The sequence below is a fragment of the Halyomorpha halys genome, unplaced genomic scaffold (assembly GCF_000696795.3).
Source record: "Halyomorpha halys isolate HHAL.00 unplaced genomic scaffold, Hhal_1.1 Scaffold487.1, whole genome shotgun sequence".
NCBI classification, from domain to species: Eukaryota; Metazoa; Arthropoda; class Insecta; order Hemiptera; family Pentatomidae; genus Halyomorpha; species Halyomorpha halys.
In genome coordinates this window covers 231,632-249,031 of record NW_027111707.1, presented here as the reverse complement: position 1 = coordinate 249,031, position 17,400 = coordinate 231,632, and the positions used below count along the sequence as shown (strand labels likewise).

Sequence of the window (17,400 nt, the reverse complement as noted above, 5' to 3'; positions counted from 1 at the left end):
CCGAAATTGATTGTAAAAGGAAACTGTAGGGAAAAAAAATTGTTTATTATATCTTATTATTGTATCTCTTATTTTCTGATTATACCATGTATGTGTAATTTATATATGTCCGATTACGGATTGATAAGTATGCTGTGTGAGATAGCAACCTGATGTATTTAGGCAGCATAGATAAATAAAGTATTTCTCTCTCTCTCTAAAAATAGAAAGGTGCTATGTAGAAATAAATATTTAATATTTTCTTACAAGTAAAAATCTTTACTTTCTCTTAAATTTCACATAAAATGTTCTTCTAATCAGCCCTTTTATTATGAAGATAATTAGCAGGAGGAGATTTGACTTATTCTTTAAGAAGTTTGAAATTTTTTTTTTACGCTATAGATATAAATGGGAAATTTGGATAAAGTAGTAGCCGTTTAATGGGGTTACTATCGAGCATGTTATTCATCAATTGTTAATTAATTATTTATGTAAATTAGATAATAGAAAGTTATTGCGGTATTAGTAAGAATAATGGTTTTGCAAATGATATTGGCGACCTCAGTGGGACCTTCGGCGATGAGTCCTCGCTGGGACTATGGGAGCCTTGGACGTAGTCGAATTTCGCCAAGGATATTAGTCACTTTCAAGAACACATCGGTCAATTCACAACGTCATGTCTAATTTTAAACATAAAAACATTCTTATTTGCTTGAGGTCATCTGATCAGTTTTTAGTTTACACCTATTATATCTTGGCAAATATATAGATAAGGGCCAATAACTAATGGATAGAACTATCTGATGATTTAGTCTGTACATCCGATAGGGATTTCGAATCTGTGAAAAGAAGGGAAAGTTATAAGTATTCTGTAATTGGTAAAAGTAAATGAAAAAATTAAAAAAGTATCATTTGCTTTATAAAACATGATTGACCTTTTGCCAGGTACATAAATGATGAAAACACTTATGTAAATCATTCAGGCAATGTTTAAGACAAGAGGTGAATTTTTTAAATTTCAAATCCAATCTTTGGTTGAAGGACATAATATGTACCAATACTATGTGCAATAGTAAGGATGAAAACATGATTCATTTAATAGGTAGGTGTTCCGATTTAAAGTCGTTTAGAAAACAATATTTAGGAAAATGTACGACAGGAAAAAAAAAGAATAGAAAAAGAAAAAAATGCAATCGATATTTAAAATTGTGCATTATTTTGGTACCAGAAATGTGCTTTGAGCTGTAGAAAATTATTAATTAAACAGTGAATTAAAATAATTACTATTAAAAGCAGTAAGATTAGGAATTGATAAGCCTGGCAGAGGATATTTAACGACATTTTTCTTTTTTTATTCTATTCTGCCCCCTCCCCCCCTCTCTCTCTCTCTACTAATATATATTAATAATAATGTTATATATAATATGAGAGTGGTTGGCTCAGTAGTAAGGCACTGTGCTACTCACTCCTGGATTGGACTATGGCAAATAATTATTTTCTGTTTCAGTGTAGCCGTGAGTCAGACCTCTGGAGTCCTCCCAGCCTCATGAAGTGGGTACCCTTAATAGGTGAAGATCTGGTGGTCGAGTGTGAATTTGAAAGAATTACCTCCTAGCACAACCGTTGGTCTAATAACAGCTTTTCTGTACAAAGTACTGCACCTTTGAACCTTCATGGGTCGTAGTACTACAGACTTAATGTTTTTAATATAAGAGGGAAAAGCACTTTATTAAAACTGTTGTACTCCCCAACTGTATTGGAATGCCTCATACATAGCACACTTAGCATAATTAAAGAACAATTTGTTTTAAAATCTAATAATATAAATAGTCATAGTATATATATTTTTAATTATATGATAAAATTATACATGATTTTCTTTTTCCCTTGCATATTTTCATTTTTTTTTCTAGATTTTTGTCATTGTTTATATGTGTATATATTTTTCATTATTTTAATTTTACAGTTTTCTCTCTTACCGGAATATTTTTTTTTCATTAAACATAAAACAGAATTATAGTCAAAATTATATAATAAACATTTTAAATAAAGCAAAAATATATAAAACCCAACATGGTCGTCCACAATTGTATTCAATTAAAATTCAATATAGCACTCTAATACAAGTATTTAAAGATAAATAAATACATTAGACTAAAACTGATAATTATAAAAATATATCAATAATAACGGATATAAAAATTAATAATATAAATGTAATGATGGATATAGAAGTAATAAACATATATTTAAAAAAGTAATAAATATTGAATTATAATATAAAATATTTTTAATATATATAACTCTCTTCACTGGCTTAAACATTTTGTGGCACCGGTGTTCAACTAAATAAAGTTCGGACACTATTATCCTTCGACCGGTTATGTTAGAACAGAGCAAAGAAAATGGAATGCACTGTATAGTTGCTCGTTTAATTTTAATTTTTCTGTAGTATTTTTAGGAAGTAGCATTCGCTTACGGCATCCCGGCATACGTTCGGGGGAGGTGCCGCGGCCCCCAGGTACGTGCGAAAAAAAATCTTCAATAAAACGGACCCTCTCTTAAATTAATTAAAAAAAAAAAAGGTAGGCTAGGGCCAAGGCTTCCTGGAGGACCTTCACATTCGATTTCAAGGTTTTAAATTGTATTTCACCTCCAGAATCAACAAGATAGGCACCACTCACCAATGTTCTGAATGAAATTGTTTTAATAATTTATTTATTGTAATTTACAACTGTATAAAAATATTTACAACAAGTAAATTTGCTGTATAGAAATTGATTTTGATAATTTTTTTTTTTTAATTTTTCTTAATTTCACATATTTAAGAAATACATACGTAATGTATGATCGATATTGAGGATTTTGGTATCTAATTATTTTTTATATCATTATAACACGTCACCGTTGAGGCTAATAAAAACAGAATTAATCCATCATTCTAGAGTGATCTTTTACAACCATTTTTTTAATAGAATAGCTATATAATTATTTCTGACTGAGAAATCTCTAATGGAGAATGACGCATCGATTTTTTTTTTTGTAAGCGGTACAAACATTTTTATTGGACTTGAGAGTCCATTAAATATTTCCAGAAAATATTTAAATTCAAGAAGAAATATGGATATATGGATAAAAATCCAAAGAACAATGAAACCTTTGATATAGTAAACAAGCTATTATATACTTAAAAAGGAATATGCAAGCTCAAACAATGGTGTTTATTTTATAAGTTGATAAAATTATTGCAGATTGTTAATCCTGAAGACAGGGAAACACCCCCGAAACGTTGATAAAGAAATGTATGAAATAATAAGATAATTAAAAGGAAGGACTTTTCACAAAAGTGGCAAATATAATAAAACGTCGTTATAACACTTTGTCGTTTTCGTTTAAAACGATTTACCAGTTATAGCGTAGTTCTTGATGCCGATTCCTTATTTTCCCACGAAAATTCGTTATAATGTTTCGATTCCCGTTTATAAGAAAATGAATCAAATTTTTCTTTAATATTAATAAGATTTATTACAATTTTTTTGGTATTTGTCAAGAGAGGACAGAGAAAGTAGTATAAATCCAAACATGGCCGAAACAGTTGTGTTTTCCAAAGAGCATATTGGAATTCCGACATATCCTACGAGTAATTACACCACTTTCCTTAAATAAGTACTTGAAATTACATAGAAAAATAAATATTTTAATGAACTCAAATTTTCCCATATTTTGACAAACAATCTAATTTAAGCCCACAAAACAAACTTATACTATATAGATCAAATTCCGAACTTAAATTACATAAGGGACCGAAAATTTATTATTATTTTTTTTATTTATTTATTTAATGTGACTTACACTGTACAAATAATAAATACAATAAGTAAATATGTTGTATGTTTCATTTACACTTGAAAATCATGGGAAGGAACCACCCATTGGTGGTACTTTAAGCATTAATTTAAATTAGAAGGTCCCGTGGCCATCTTTTTTTCAGACGCCTCGTAGGATTATCAGGTATTGTTAAGGATGAGAGATTAAGAATTAATGGGTTAGGATGGGTAAGGAGTCTGGAATGAAAAGACGCGTATCTGTTTTTGACCAAATCTGCAACGAATGGGATGTTAAGGTCTTTGTGGATGAGTTTATTTGTAATAAGGAGCATCAAGAATTTTACGTAGGATTTTTGATTGTAAAGATTGGATGCTGGAGGAATTTGATGGCTTGGTAGTGCCCCAGTGTTCAATCCCATATGTCCAAATTGGTCAGATTATCATAGTGAATACTAATTTTTTGTAGTTAATGGGAAGTTTAGATTATTAATTTAAAAATGACAAATAATTCAATATAATATTTAACAAGAAAATATTTGATAGGTGAAATATTTATTACTAACAGATCCTATTGAGGATGTGTATACATTAATTGAACTCTATTAAAACTTTGATATCAATGGATATATACATGAATTGATAAGACGGTAACTATGGTGACATAAATGGTAACAGCTAACTTCGCTGTATAATCATTAGTATTGGTCCGATTTAGTTGAATTTTTTCTTATTATTTAAGAAAATTTAACTATATATGATATTGTCATATATATACTGCATTAAAGATTAATAGTTTTTATATAATTACCCTCACTTCAATATTTTTAATTTCATTGAAAAATGGTTCTTGAGGATTGCAGACGACGATAAAAACGAATATGATTTGATTTTTCCCAAAAAAAAAATTATTTGACTACTTTACTGAAATCCTCATTATGTTTTTATAAATTTTTAGTGTAAAAAAAAAATAAATTATTTTTTTATAAAAAACATTTAATAGGTTAAGTAATATTTTTCTTTCATTCTTCAGAAAGAGAAAAATCGATAGGCATATAATAACACTGAAAAAAATGTATACTTTCTGAGCTAGGAACCAAAAATGCTTAATTTTGCTAATATAACCTTCCCGGGAAAATCCAGAAAATTTAGCGAAAAAACCCATTACAATCGGAAGAACGGGTATGACATTCCATCAAGTTCAAAGAAACAACAATTGATTTTTAAATATTAAATAAAAACGTTATATATTAACTAATGTTTTATATAAACAAAAATCCATTTATCATAAATATACTATATTTATAATAAAATATACTATCATGAACTACGTTTATATTCAAAATCATTTGTTTACACTGAGAATAAAGGATGTTATTTATTTATTTAGTAGGAAACTAAAGCAAACAAAAGTAGGCATTTTAACGATTATCTCGAAGCAAAGTTTCATATTGCTAGAAGTTTGTTTCTACAGCACATGAAGTAATTAGAGCATATTTAAAATTTAATTGTGTAGTGTTTAATACTTCAAAATCTCATTTCTTTTATTTAGCACTATTTCTACATAGGTCCTAGCAGAGCATCATGAGCACAGGTTTTATTGTGTATGTGTGTATATTTAGTAAAAATATAATATATAATATATGATATATAATATAATGTTTAACTTTTTCTATACATAAATATTTATATTTTTGTAATGTATTATAATTGCAAGGTTAATTAATATTGTTTTAACTCACATATCCACAACAAGAAACATGTGTTTTTAATGTTTATTGAAGTACTGATTTACTTAAACTAATTGTAAATTAAAATGAACAATCTTAACTCATAAATGCCCTATTCTATCTTATTCTAATTATATCTACCCTATCCCTAAATATATATCTATGTATTTATTACTAACTTATAATCCAACCTACAATTAAAATACATACAATTGTTATCTATGTCCAAAGGTGAACAATAACGCGTACGTACTTGGACTCAGCTGGTCGTGGGAGAGAGAGAGAAAGATCAATTTCTCAATATACAGTTTTTAAACTTAACTCAGTTCACAGAGAAACCAAAAAAAAACACTAGACTTTACATCAATGTCCATTCATTACAAAACAACCAACGACAAAATATATGATTTTTCTCTCCCTCTTTGCCCGATACCTCCCGCGCATGCGCTGCCATCACCAATTCTTCTGTCTCGTTAATTACATTTTATAATCTTAAACAATTTCTTGAGACTGGTTAATTTTTTTTAAATAAATAATTTAATTTCTATCCATTTTAGTCTCAACATACTTTGTTTTTCTTAAAAGTCCGACGTTTCGGCCAATCCGACCATCATCAGGGACAATCTACTACAAAACAGCTTTTATTACTTGTATGATCCTCAAATATTTCAAATTACTTAACACTATTATTTATAATTTATCTTACCTTAATACAATTTTAGAACTAAATGATTTAAAAACTGAACTTCATACAGGCTATTCTGTCAAGGTCAAAACAACAATTTCCATGAAACATTAAAACATATTTTTTTGTTAATAAGAATATCCCACATTATGTCTAATTACTTGATTAGTCAATATTCAAATTAAAACCAAAATTAAAATTCATTTATCACAGTCACTATTTGTTAAAACTTTATCACAACAATGCTTGTAACCGTCCTTCACTCAGTTCAAGCATTAACATTATTTATTATAACAACATTTTTGTTAATTTTCCTCTTTATTTCATTAGTAAAATCTCCATCAAGAATTATAATTATCCACATTCAATTTATACTATATTTTTAATAAATTAATTAATAATTAATAAATTTATTAACGAAAAAATATGTTTTATCTAATGTTTTAATGTTTCATAGAAATTGTTGTTTTGACCTGGGCAGAATCTGCATGAAGTTGAGTTTTTAAATCATTTAGTTCCAAAATTGTATTAAGCTAATATAAATTATAAATAATAATGTTAAGTAATTTGAATTGTTTGAGGATCATAAAGCTGTTTTGTAGTTGATTGTCCCTAAGGATGGCCGGATTGGCCGAAACGTCGAACTTTTAAGAAAAACAAAATGTGTTGAGACTAAAATGGATAGAAATTAATTTATTTATTTTAATTAAATAAATATTTATATTTTACTTACAATTTTAGCCTTTAATTACAGAAGCCCAGTTTTTTCTTGTTGACTATTATTTTATGTGCTCACAAGTGACAAGGAGAGAGATAACCATATGGAAATACTGAGGCCCCTCAGATGCGGATGCCCCTGATAAAAGGACGTTAACACCGGCGGAGGGAGGGGAAGTCATTTTCACCTGATAAGGTCATTATCAGCTGGTCGAAGACCCTAACCATCATTCCAATCTGACGCCAACCATTCCGCCTAAGCTCACACAGTCCAGCGATCCTGGAGTCGCTGTTGGGCTGACGTTAGCCGAGCAAACAGGAGAATGGACGCCCCTGTTATTTTCTTGGTAAACAAGGAGTTTGTCCTGATACCGTGGCGTTACTGACAGTGGCGCAATGTATATTTTCTCGGTCATTCACATTTCAAATCTTGAACACTTTTCTTTAAAAATTGAAATAACATCTTAACTATTTTCTAACTTACCTTTAATGAATCAGAGAAGAATAAGCCGACGATACAGCACCGTAAACGTCTGCCTATGAATAGTTGCGAAAATGAACAGCTTACAGTAAAATTTTGAGATGTTTAACAAATATCGCCAAAACTGGAAATGAAATCCTTCTTCATTTAAAAAGATGTTCCGTTTTGCTACAGTAGTGATTATTGCACTGTCATATGTGGAAGTACTTGTTCATAGTTTGTACATTCTATTTAGTCTGTCAAAAAAATATTTTTGTGCGAGTAATTCTTTTCAATATTCTATTGTTGACGAAATTTCTAATGTTGGTCTTGACGAAGACTTTACTTCCAAGATATTTCCTCACACAACAATAAGGATATTCATGATGTGTCAAATGTGAGATATTTTACCATATTAAACATGGATTAAACTAAGGTATTATGAAATGAAAAAAATGATGTTATCAATTCCCTTACTTTGTAACACTTTTTTAGTTGTTAGTATTTTTTTTAGCTGTGCAAACTTGGGCTAAACATTGCTTCACTATAAATAGTTTAATTACGATTTGAGTTCTTTTGTTTCGAACGCGTTTTATAAGATTGTTCTTTTGTTTTATAAGACCATCTTCCTCTAATAAAAACAAACTGCTATCTGGAACCTATTACTACCTAGTTATTTAGAACTGGTTTTGAGAAATATAAAGCTGAGCGAGGCTCCCGAGTTGAAGGATGAACACATTGCATTTTATCTAATGTTTTGAAAGAGCGTGCAATAAAGGAGCTGGCTACAACTGGAGGAAGTTGTAAAGAGGAGACAGAGAGGGCAGGTGGTGCATACTCCAGCTGTGGCTAGGTGTAAACATCTTCGATGTCGTCGACCCCTACTGCCGGTCACTGTCTTGCGCTTTGTAACATCCTCTGCTCTCCGCCAAAGGTGTCCGAGCTATGTCTTCGGGTACATGCTCATGTTCTCCCCTCAAAGGTTCCTGAAAAAAATAAAATTGGAAAACTTATCATATTTGGCCAGAAATATATCAAGAGATCCCTTTCATATACATATATACTATAAACTATGCAGTACAGGTATGGTTATGCACATTATGGATAGTACTTGAAGTATTTGAATAGTAATATATTAATGATTTCAAAATTAGAATTAAAATCACGAAGGTGTAAAACGAAAAATTCGGGGTCATTCCATGTCAACATTTGGACCTAATAATCTCAATTTTTTTAAAATTAATAGTTCTTCTATTGCTATAGATTTGAAATTGAGAATTTTACTGAAGTTCACACTGCTTTTTGAATTATAGAGCTGTAAAAATCTCAAAGATTGGTTCAAATTCGAGAACGACAAGTTTTGGAAAGAATAGAAGCTTCCCAAATTTAACTCTTTAAAATTATTTTACTTAAGAGAATTAATACAATTTGACACAAATTAAGGGAATTAAGTATTAGTGATAAAATATTCATTCATGCAACATGTACAGATATAGTAGAATGCTCGTAAAAGAAAAAAAAAAACAGAAAAAGGAAGAAAAAAAATTAAATTAAAATTAATAATGATAATGAAATATATAAATAAAAGAAAGTACTATCATGATTTGTATAAAAAATATAATAAAATAAAACTGATCAAAAAATAATAAAAAAAATAAAGAATTTAAGTACGAAACAAAGAAAATTAAATTCATTTATTTTATTTATTATTTAATAATTTATTTATTGTTATTTACAACTGTATACAAATATATAAAACAAGTAAATTTGCTGTAGGTGACACAGTGATATGATACAAACATGTGGAGAATCTACCCACTGATAGAACTCCAATAACATTTCTAGAGGAGAAGATCTCGAGGCCATCTTCTTTTCAGACGCCTAGGAGGATTATTAGGAGAAGGCAGGTTAGAAACAAGTGGATTTGGGTGGTTGAGAAGTTTATCATGGAAGGAACGGTATCTGGTTCTGGCCAAATCGGCAACATGTGGAACATTGAGGTCCTGATGGATGACTTGATTTGTGACAAAGTAAGGAGCATTAAGGATTTTACGAAGGATTTTGGACTGTAAGGAGAAAATTAAATTTAAGTAAAAAAATACACATTCGCACCTATATACAATATTTACAATCTGCGGGGTAACCCAGATCCAAGCCTTGCGCCTTTACACAATGATGAATTCCAGTATAGTTGGCAAGAGACCACGCGAGAAGCCCAAAACCAGATGGATAGGCAGAACCAACAAACTGGAATGCAGTAGCCCAAGATAGCCAGGCGTGGAGAAGGCTGGATTCGGCCCCCTAAGATCTACAAGGTCTGTAAGCTAACCAGAAAAAAAACAGGTTTCAAGAAGCATATATAAGAAATTTTAACAAAGATAGATAAAAATATTGTTTTCAAATTAGAATGAAAAAGAAGTCCAGAAAATTCTGAACCAAGTTTAATGTAACAGTAATCCTGAAAATACTGACAATTTTATAGTTTTTACTAAACTATAAAAATACTTTAGTAAAAATTATGTTTATTCATCCATTATATGCGGAAAATATATATAGAAATACCAATAAAACATAAAAGTAATGGTCCAGAACAATGTAAAAAAGCTCAAGAGGCAGAACTGATGATGTAATGTTAATTGCTTCTTTTAATTTTTGTTTGAAAAAAGTGGTTCAATTGTTTAATTTATGATTGAAGACCATGAAAAATTTGAAAGGGAGAAAACAGAAACTTTCAAAAGGGACTCCTCTAACCAATTCAATTCTAAAAAAAAACACTATAATTTGATTAAAGTAAATAATAATTCCCCCCCCCCCCTATAACACCCCAAAATAATCGGTACAATACAATATATCATTAGGCCTTAAATCATTAAAAAATACTGGAAGGGGAGTCTTTCCAATTCTCAATGGCAAACTTAATCACTTGTTCTCTCAACATAATATTTACTTGTAGGAAGATTGTCCGTGTGGTGGTCAATAAAGCTATCAAAATAGTAAAAGAAAACTATTGTTAACCAACATTTCGCCCTACTTTGCATGGCTTCGTCAGGTCTGTCTGATTATAGTATAAAGGACAAATGACAAAATGCAAAGGACTAAGTTGTCTTTTGCACTACAATCAGACGACAAGAAGATGCCCTACAAAGTGGGCCGAAACGTTCGTTAACAATAAATAGTTTTCTTTTACTATTTTGATGCCTTTATTGACCACCTCCCGGACTATCCTCCTACAATCTACTTCATACGGTCAACTATCTTCTTCCAATAATATTTAATTATTTGACCTAAATTTATTATTTATTTATATTATTGACAAGATTTATTAATTCATTGTTAAAATTATTAAAGCTCTAATAATAAATTTACTATTGATGAAGTTAGCAACGCACAAGGGGCAGGTAGGCTATACAGTGCCCGCAATACCGGATATAGACATGGACAGACGAATTTTATTATATAGAATTCTGGAATATTGCAGCTTAGCACTGCTGTTATTCATTAGGATGTAAACAAATAACTTATTAAAAAATAGTATCTCATTCAATTATTAATTAAATTATATATTCATTTAATTGAATCTGTCTGTGATGCCACGATACGATATTGGAGTGGCACCTGAACTACACCAAATTTCAAGTCTGGTATATTTTAGGGAATTAAAGGAGAAAAGCACACAGACTTTATTCACTAAGTACAATAGGGGTATTCATGATCTTTGGTTTAACATGTTAAAGCGTGTTAAATGGAAAAACTCATGTTAAATCGAAAAAAATTGCCTTCTTTTACCGTGGTAAAACGAAATAACATTTAACATGGCTGAGAATCTGTTACTTGGTCTGTTAAATGGAGAATGACGTCACACAATAGACCAGTTGAGATCGCCGCCATTTTTGTTGTTGTGACAGCTCAGTTCTTTCGTGTGTTTGTGGTATTCATATCCCCGTTATTAAACCAGAATGGATAATTTTAATGGAACTGCATATCTGAATGATAGAACATGGAGAATACTTTCAATACAGTTGTCAATTATCTCATCTTCATTCTCTTCCTCACAAGTTTGAAGATCAATAAGACACTTATAAGCTAAACTTTCGCTCAAATTCCACTTTTCACTCACTCTAGGCATGTTGTAATAAATGTTGTAATTACTTAAATCTAAACTGAAGTAAACAATAACATGAGTCTCTGGAAGGAAGGTTATAAACATAAAGGCTTATAAAACAAGTTACTGAGAAAATCCGCTAGGGGCTTTTATGCATTTAACGTTTAACATGACTTCAAATAGGGCTGCTCACAATCCTATAGTTATAACATTTAACATGGTAAAACATTTTACATTTAACGCAACATCATGAATACCCCTTATATATCCATTATGTATATATAAAAAAAGAGGAATGTTTTATAGAATATATGGAAATAAACACACATGACACGTTTTTTGTAAAAATTTGTCGAAAATGAGTTTAAATCCACATATTTCAGGTCTTCAATGATTGTTTAGGATTCCTGAAATTTATTAAAATCTAGCTTTTTTGAAAATACATGTTAAACCTAAGATTTTTTTTTTTAATATCTTTATTAAAATTTACAACTGTATATTATATAATACATTTAGTAAATTTGATATTAGTTAAAATGGAGTGCTACAGGCGTGTAGAGAAACTACCCATTGGCAGCACTCTAACATAATTAAATAATTTAAATTAAACATAAGATGATTATGTTATAATTCTTTGAATCACTTTATTTCTACTTGGATAAGTTTATTAGCAGATTTTCAATTTCTTGTTTACACAAAGGATCAAAGATATCGTCCATGGAGTAATTGTACATAAAAATCTCAAAAGTAACAGGTAGGTGCAGAGGATGAATCTAAAGTCTCTACTTCGGGTAAAAAAAAAGTAAATAAAAAAATAAAACAAAACTCATTAAGTAATGTTTAGAGTTATCTAGTAGATTAGAACATGTGATTTAAGGAAAAGAAGATAAGCGTTAGGGCGTTGATCCCCAGTTTGTCCGCAGTCAGTTTTAATGGCTTTTCTAGAGTTTTATGTTCACTTTTTACTTTATTTTTTTAAAGTTTACCTGTAAATATTATTTTTATTATTATATTTTCCCTAGACCTCGTAAAATTTTATTTATAAATATTTCCTCGTTTAACGGCCTTGTTATTCTATTCCACAATGGAGTAATTAATTTTATACTCAAATTAATAAAATGATAACATTTTCATTGAATATTTATTCATAAAAGTTTAATTAGACACTTATCCACCCAGATTTAGATGAAACTCTTGGATAGTTGTTCTATTAAAATCTAGATGGGATCTGCAAGATTGTTTTGTCCGATAATTTATAGCTCTTGTTAAGTTAATTTTCATTTTTTAAAATTTATTACTAACGGAATCTTCGTTAAGAAATTTAACGTGCACTTTGAGTTTTAGAATATTTAAATTGAAAAATATTCAAGATGTCATCATAAAATGTTAGAATCGTGTGTGTTAATTAATCTTAATACCCCCAAAATTAAAAATGTATAAATACATAATGCATCCACTTATACATACTGACATTACGGTTGGACTATATGTGATCTAAGATTTTAATAATTTTTAAAAAGTGAAAAAGTTTAGTTGTCGTTGTGGGATCTTCTCTCAACATTCCTGTAAATTTTTATATTTATGGCGCTTTATTTTTAAATCTTAGTAACTTTTTACAATTAGCACGTATATATTTATTACTTCTATTTAAATGCATTTTTTTTTATGCATGTACATTGAATATTTTCTTTTAGATTTTAACTGAATAGAATTGTGCATGACCATATAATATTTTTACTATTTTTTACATTAAGAGAAAGGGGAGCGCGGTGGAACTGTGGTAAGGCACGATCCAAAGACCAGGGTTCAAATCTGGCTGGGCACAAAATTATTTTCTGTTACACTGTGACCGTGAGTCAACCCTATGGGTTCTAGAGCCCTCCTGGGGTCCACCAAGCCTCATAAATTGTAGGTACCCTTAATTGGGTGAAAATCGTAACAGTACTTCCTCACAACGTACTGAATCCCTAAGCCTTCGTGGGTTGTAGCAGTACAGGTTATACTAAGAGAAAATTAGATTTAGATATATAGGTTAATAGTAGAAGAAAAATATGAATAATATCATCAAAAAGTAGAAAAGATGACAAAAAATAATGAAAATATAGAAAAAGAGAAAAAATAATACACTACTATTAATTTTAGTTTAGTATTTACCATAATATATTATATAAGAATAATAAGCAATTGTCGAACTTAGTATGCTGTGTGTATGTCAGCGTGATATAGTTGGGCCGTATAAAGTATTTCTTTCTCTTCTAGTAGATAAATAAAAATATTGATGGCTTTTTTAGTATGTTTAATTACTGTGCACAATGGAATGATATTTTTAAAATTCATTAGATGAGTACTTTTGTTACGTAAAATACTTTGGCTTAATCTGTGTTACCTCTTCTAAAACGATTACATAGCAGCCAATCAGAAAGATGAAGTAACCAATTTCGAAAATTCAGGAGTTGAAGGCAAAAACCCCACAAAAATACCCAATTTGTAACTTATTAAATTATTTAGTTAATTAGTAAAAGAACGCCAAGAAATGTGTTTTCGAGTTAAGTGTGACAGAGAATAATTTTTAGAATTATTTTAAGATATACGTCCACTGAGTTGGATTTAGTGGATTGGGCTTAGCACTCCTCAATCCGTACTCAGCATACGCAAGTGGTATCTTAAAATTGGCGCACTCTTTTTTATCCCCAATCTTTTGTTTTGTTAAAGAGATGCAAAAATTTTATTTTAATAAAATCGATATTTACGATATTTTGTAAGTATACTATGTATATAATAGATATACATACTGCATAACAGTAAAACATTCTATTGTTCCGAATATCACTGTTTGATTGCGGTAGATACAGTCGCATTTCCTATTATAGTTATGGGACATGTTTGAACTATATATTGTGAGAATAAGTTGATAAGCAAATATTAACTGGAGTTATCTCGTGGGAACAGCCACATTTCGGTTCCGTTATCAGGAGGTACAACATATTTCAGATTGTCCGATCGCTTTTCACTTCTATCGGCATATATCAGCACACTTACGGAAATCTCTATTCCTCCAACAGGCTGATCGGAGATCCCTAAAACTATTTTATGAATTATATAGTGTACTGAAAAATTATTAATTAATAGGTCCTGGAGTTTTGAAGTAATATAATTAAATTCAATAAAAAAAAAAAATTGCTTGTATTAGCTTCTTTTCTTCTCAAACGTTATATGATGAAACAGACAAAATCCTTAACACATCAATTGGTTGAACAAATCGCAGTGTTTCACCTATTTCACGCACGTATACAACTTGGTTCGTTCATCCATAAAATTTAAAATCGTTTTTAATTTTTGTGATATGAGAAATGATGTTCAAATATTTGCTTTAAAATTGAAATTAGTATATGTAAACATCAATTTTAGTTTTTTAAAAACTGATGTTTTTTATTTCCAATGGTGTCAGAGTTTGTTCAACTATTTTTAATTCACTAACTCGGTATTGAATATCTTTTTTTTTTTTGTAGTATTTTGTGATATCTTTCTACTTCTTCGGGTGTTATTTATTTTAACTAAATTTCCAACATCCTTCAACTTTCCAGTAAAGTGGTACGTTTGAGGTACCGACTAAACTCATAACCCCAGCGTCTAACCCGTTACACTAGAAAAACGTTAGAGTAATATGAAGTAGTCTTTCGGATTTAAATAGATTTCAAAAAAGATTACGATACCATTGACTGCCAATCTAATGGGCAACCATTATTCCTGACTTGTTCTTTGCTCATTTAATATCATTATTATTATTTTTATTTATAATTATTCTTTCAAGACGTTTATTTAGTCTCTACTTTTTTTCCCCTGTATTGTTTTTGTTCTATGTACGCCTCCTGCATTTTGTATATTTTTTAAAAAATATACAAAAATAAAAAAAAAAATTTTAATCTTACTATTGTTACTTATTTTTTATTCTTATGATTGTTTATTCAAGTTTATTTTATGTCTTCTTTCCTTTTATTTATATGTAATTTCTTATCACTTTATTTTTACATAATATTTATCCTAAATTAAATTGTCTTATTGTTGTAATATTCTCAGTTTTTTTTTGTGTCTTTTTACTCCTGATGAAGCTCTGCAAAGTGGAGCGAAACGTCGGACAATAAAATAGTTATAAACTATTGGTTCTTTATTTGACCGCAACCCTGACCATCTTCTTATATTATTCTGAGAAGTTCCTGGTTCTTTTTGCTTTAAAAAAGGCGATTCACAATCAACTATCTAAATCAATCTAGCACCGGAATACGTTATTAAAAATGTGATGCATACCGAAGAGGTTTTAACTTTAGGTGATAAAATACCGGTGCTAGTGAATGCTAATGATTAGGTATTATTGGCTGAGGACAAGGAAACAGTAACACTAAATACAGCTACGCTGATAAACTACAGTAAGGAACTAGGTTTCTAAAGAAATATGGATAGAATAACATATATGGTTAGCAGTAGAGACGGGAGCAACCTAGGTGATGTAGATATAGAAGGAAACACATTTGGACAGGTTGATAGGTTTAAGTATTTAGGTTCTACCGTAACTAGAAATACGAAATGCTTGTTATTTTTTAATTTTGAAACTGCTTTGTATTCAGTTTAAAAACTTAAAAGTTAAAATTTACAAAACTATTACCCTTCCTACTGTTCCTTACGGATGCGAAACATTTCTTCTTACACGAAAGGAAGAACAGCACCTTAAGGATTTTGAAAATAAAGTATTACGTAAAATATTCAGACTTTAAAAAATATGAGTTAACAGGAGAATTTAAAAGGCTACACAATGCTGATTGAGAAGTTGAGGGATCTGCAACCGGTAAATAATTTAGGTTAAAGCATTGCGTATAAGATGGGGGTGTAAGGTTGTGGGACTTAATAACGAATGGATCCATAAAATATTATTAAACACTCAACCGACGGGTAAAAGTTCGAGGGGTAGACCGAAACGTAGATGGGAGGATTGCGTTAAGAACGATTTACTAGATTTGGGTTTGAAAGGGCGTCACTGGACAGATGTATGTAGAGAATGATTGGTGGTATCGGGATCGAACTTTCGGGTTCACTATGGCTTTATTAATATTATAATTATAGATTATATTGAATAAATAAGTACTTAAAAGCCGTTGATGAAGCAATCAATCTTTCCGTGACTGACCTCTAGAAACCATGACTGAGCTATCATTAAGAACGGATAAGAACTGAGTAAGCCTGTGAAATTACTTGCATTGCAAAGTTTAATGCGGAAGAGGCTTTACAGGAACTTAGTAGGGAAAAATTGATGGCGGTTTGTAATCTTTTGGGAAAAAGTTAGCTACACAGTCTATTTCAAATCTTTGATTCATCTGGGACGATGTAACTTTTAATTGACTGGGCTAGAAATTAGAAAATTGCTATTTTCTGGAAAAAAATAGGGAGCTATGTAATATCCCATCAACTATACTATTATAAAAAAATAGAATAATATATAGATATATTTATATATAATATATATAAACTTTGTTCTTGATTAGTAACAGTATATGATTTTTAGGATATTGTGGTTCAGCTAATAATGATCAACTATATTTGCCGACGTTTGGAGATTTTATCTCATATTCCTTCTGGGCAATTACAAAACTTTATAAAAAAAAAAATTCTTAACTAATTTAAAAAAAAAAAAAACGAATTTTCATGACTAACTAGGAATTTTTCTTAATTTAGAAATTTTCTTAACTAATTTTTAATGTTTAATAATTAGTAAAGAAAATTCTGTGTTTTTTAAAATTTTATTTCCACTATAGGACATGAATATGAGAAAAATAAAGCCTGGAAGCGGTGCCAAAGTATAGTTGTGCATTATCGACTAAATCTCAAGATCAACAGAAAAAAACATATGTATA

At 29.8% G+C, this 17,400-nt stretch overlaps 1 long non-coding RNA gene across 3 annotated transcripts in view; it reads right to left on the bottom strand.

The window, feature by feature from the left end:
- Window positions 1-17,400, bottom strand: part of LOC136796310 (uncharacterized) — a 204,720-nt gene that overhangs the window by 3,312 nt on the left and 184,008 nt on the right. For 2 of the 3 annotated variants that reach the window (XR_010844014.1, XR_010844013.1), the window contains exon 4: window positions 7-8,381. This is a non-coding gene — a long non-coding RNA (uncharacterized lncRNA). Of the gene's footprint in view, window positions 1-6; window positions 8,382-17,400 lie in introns of those variants that run through there. The other variant, XR_010844015.1, reaches the window with a different exon arrangement.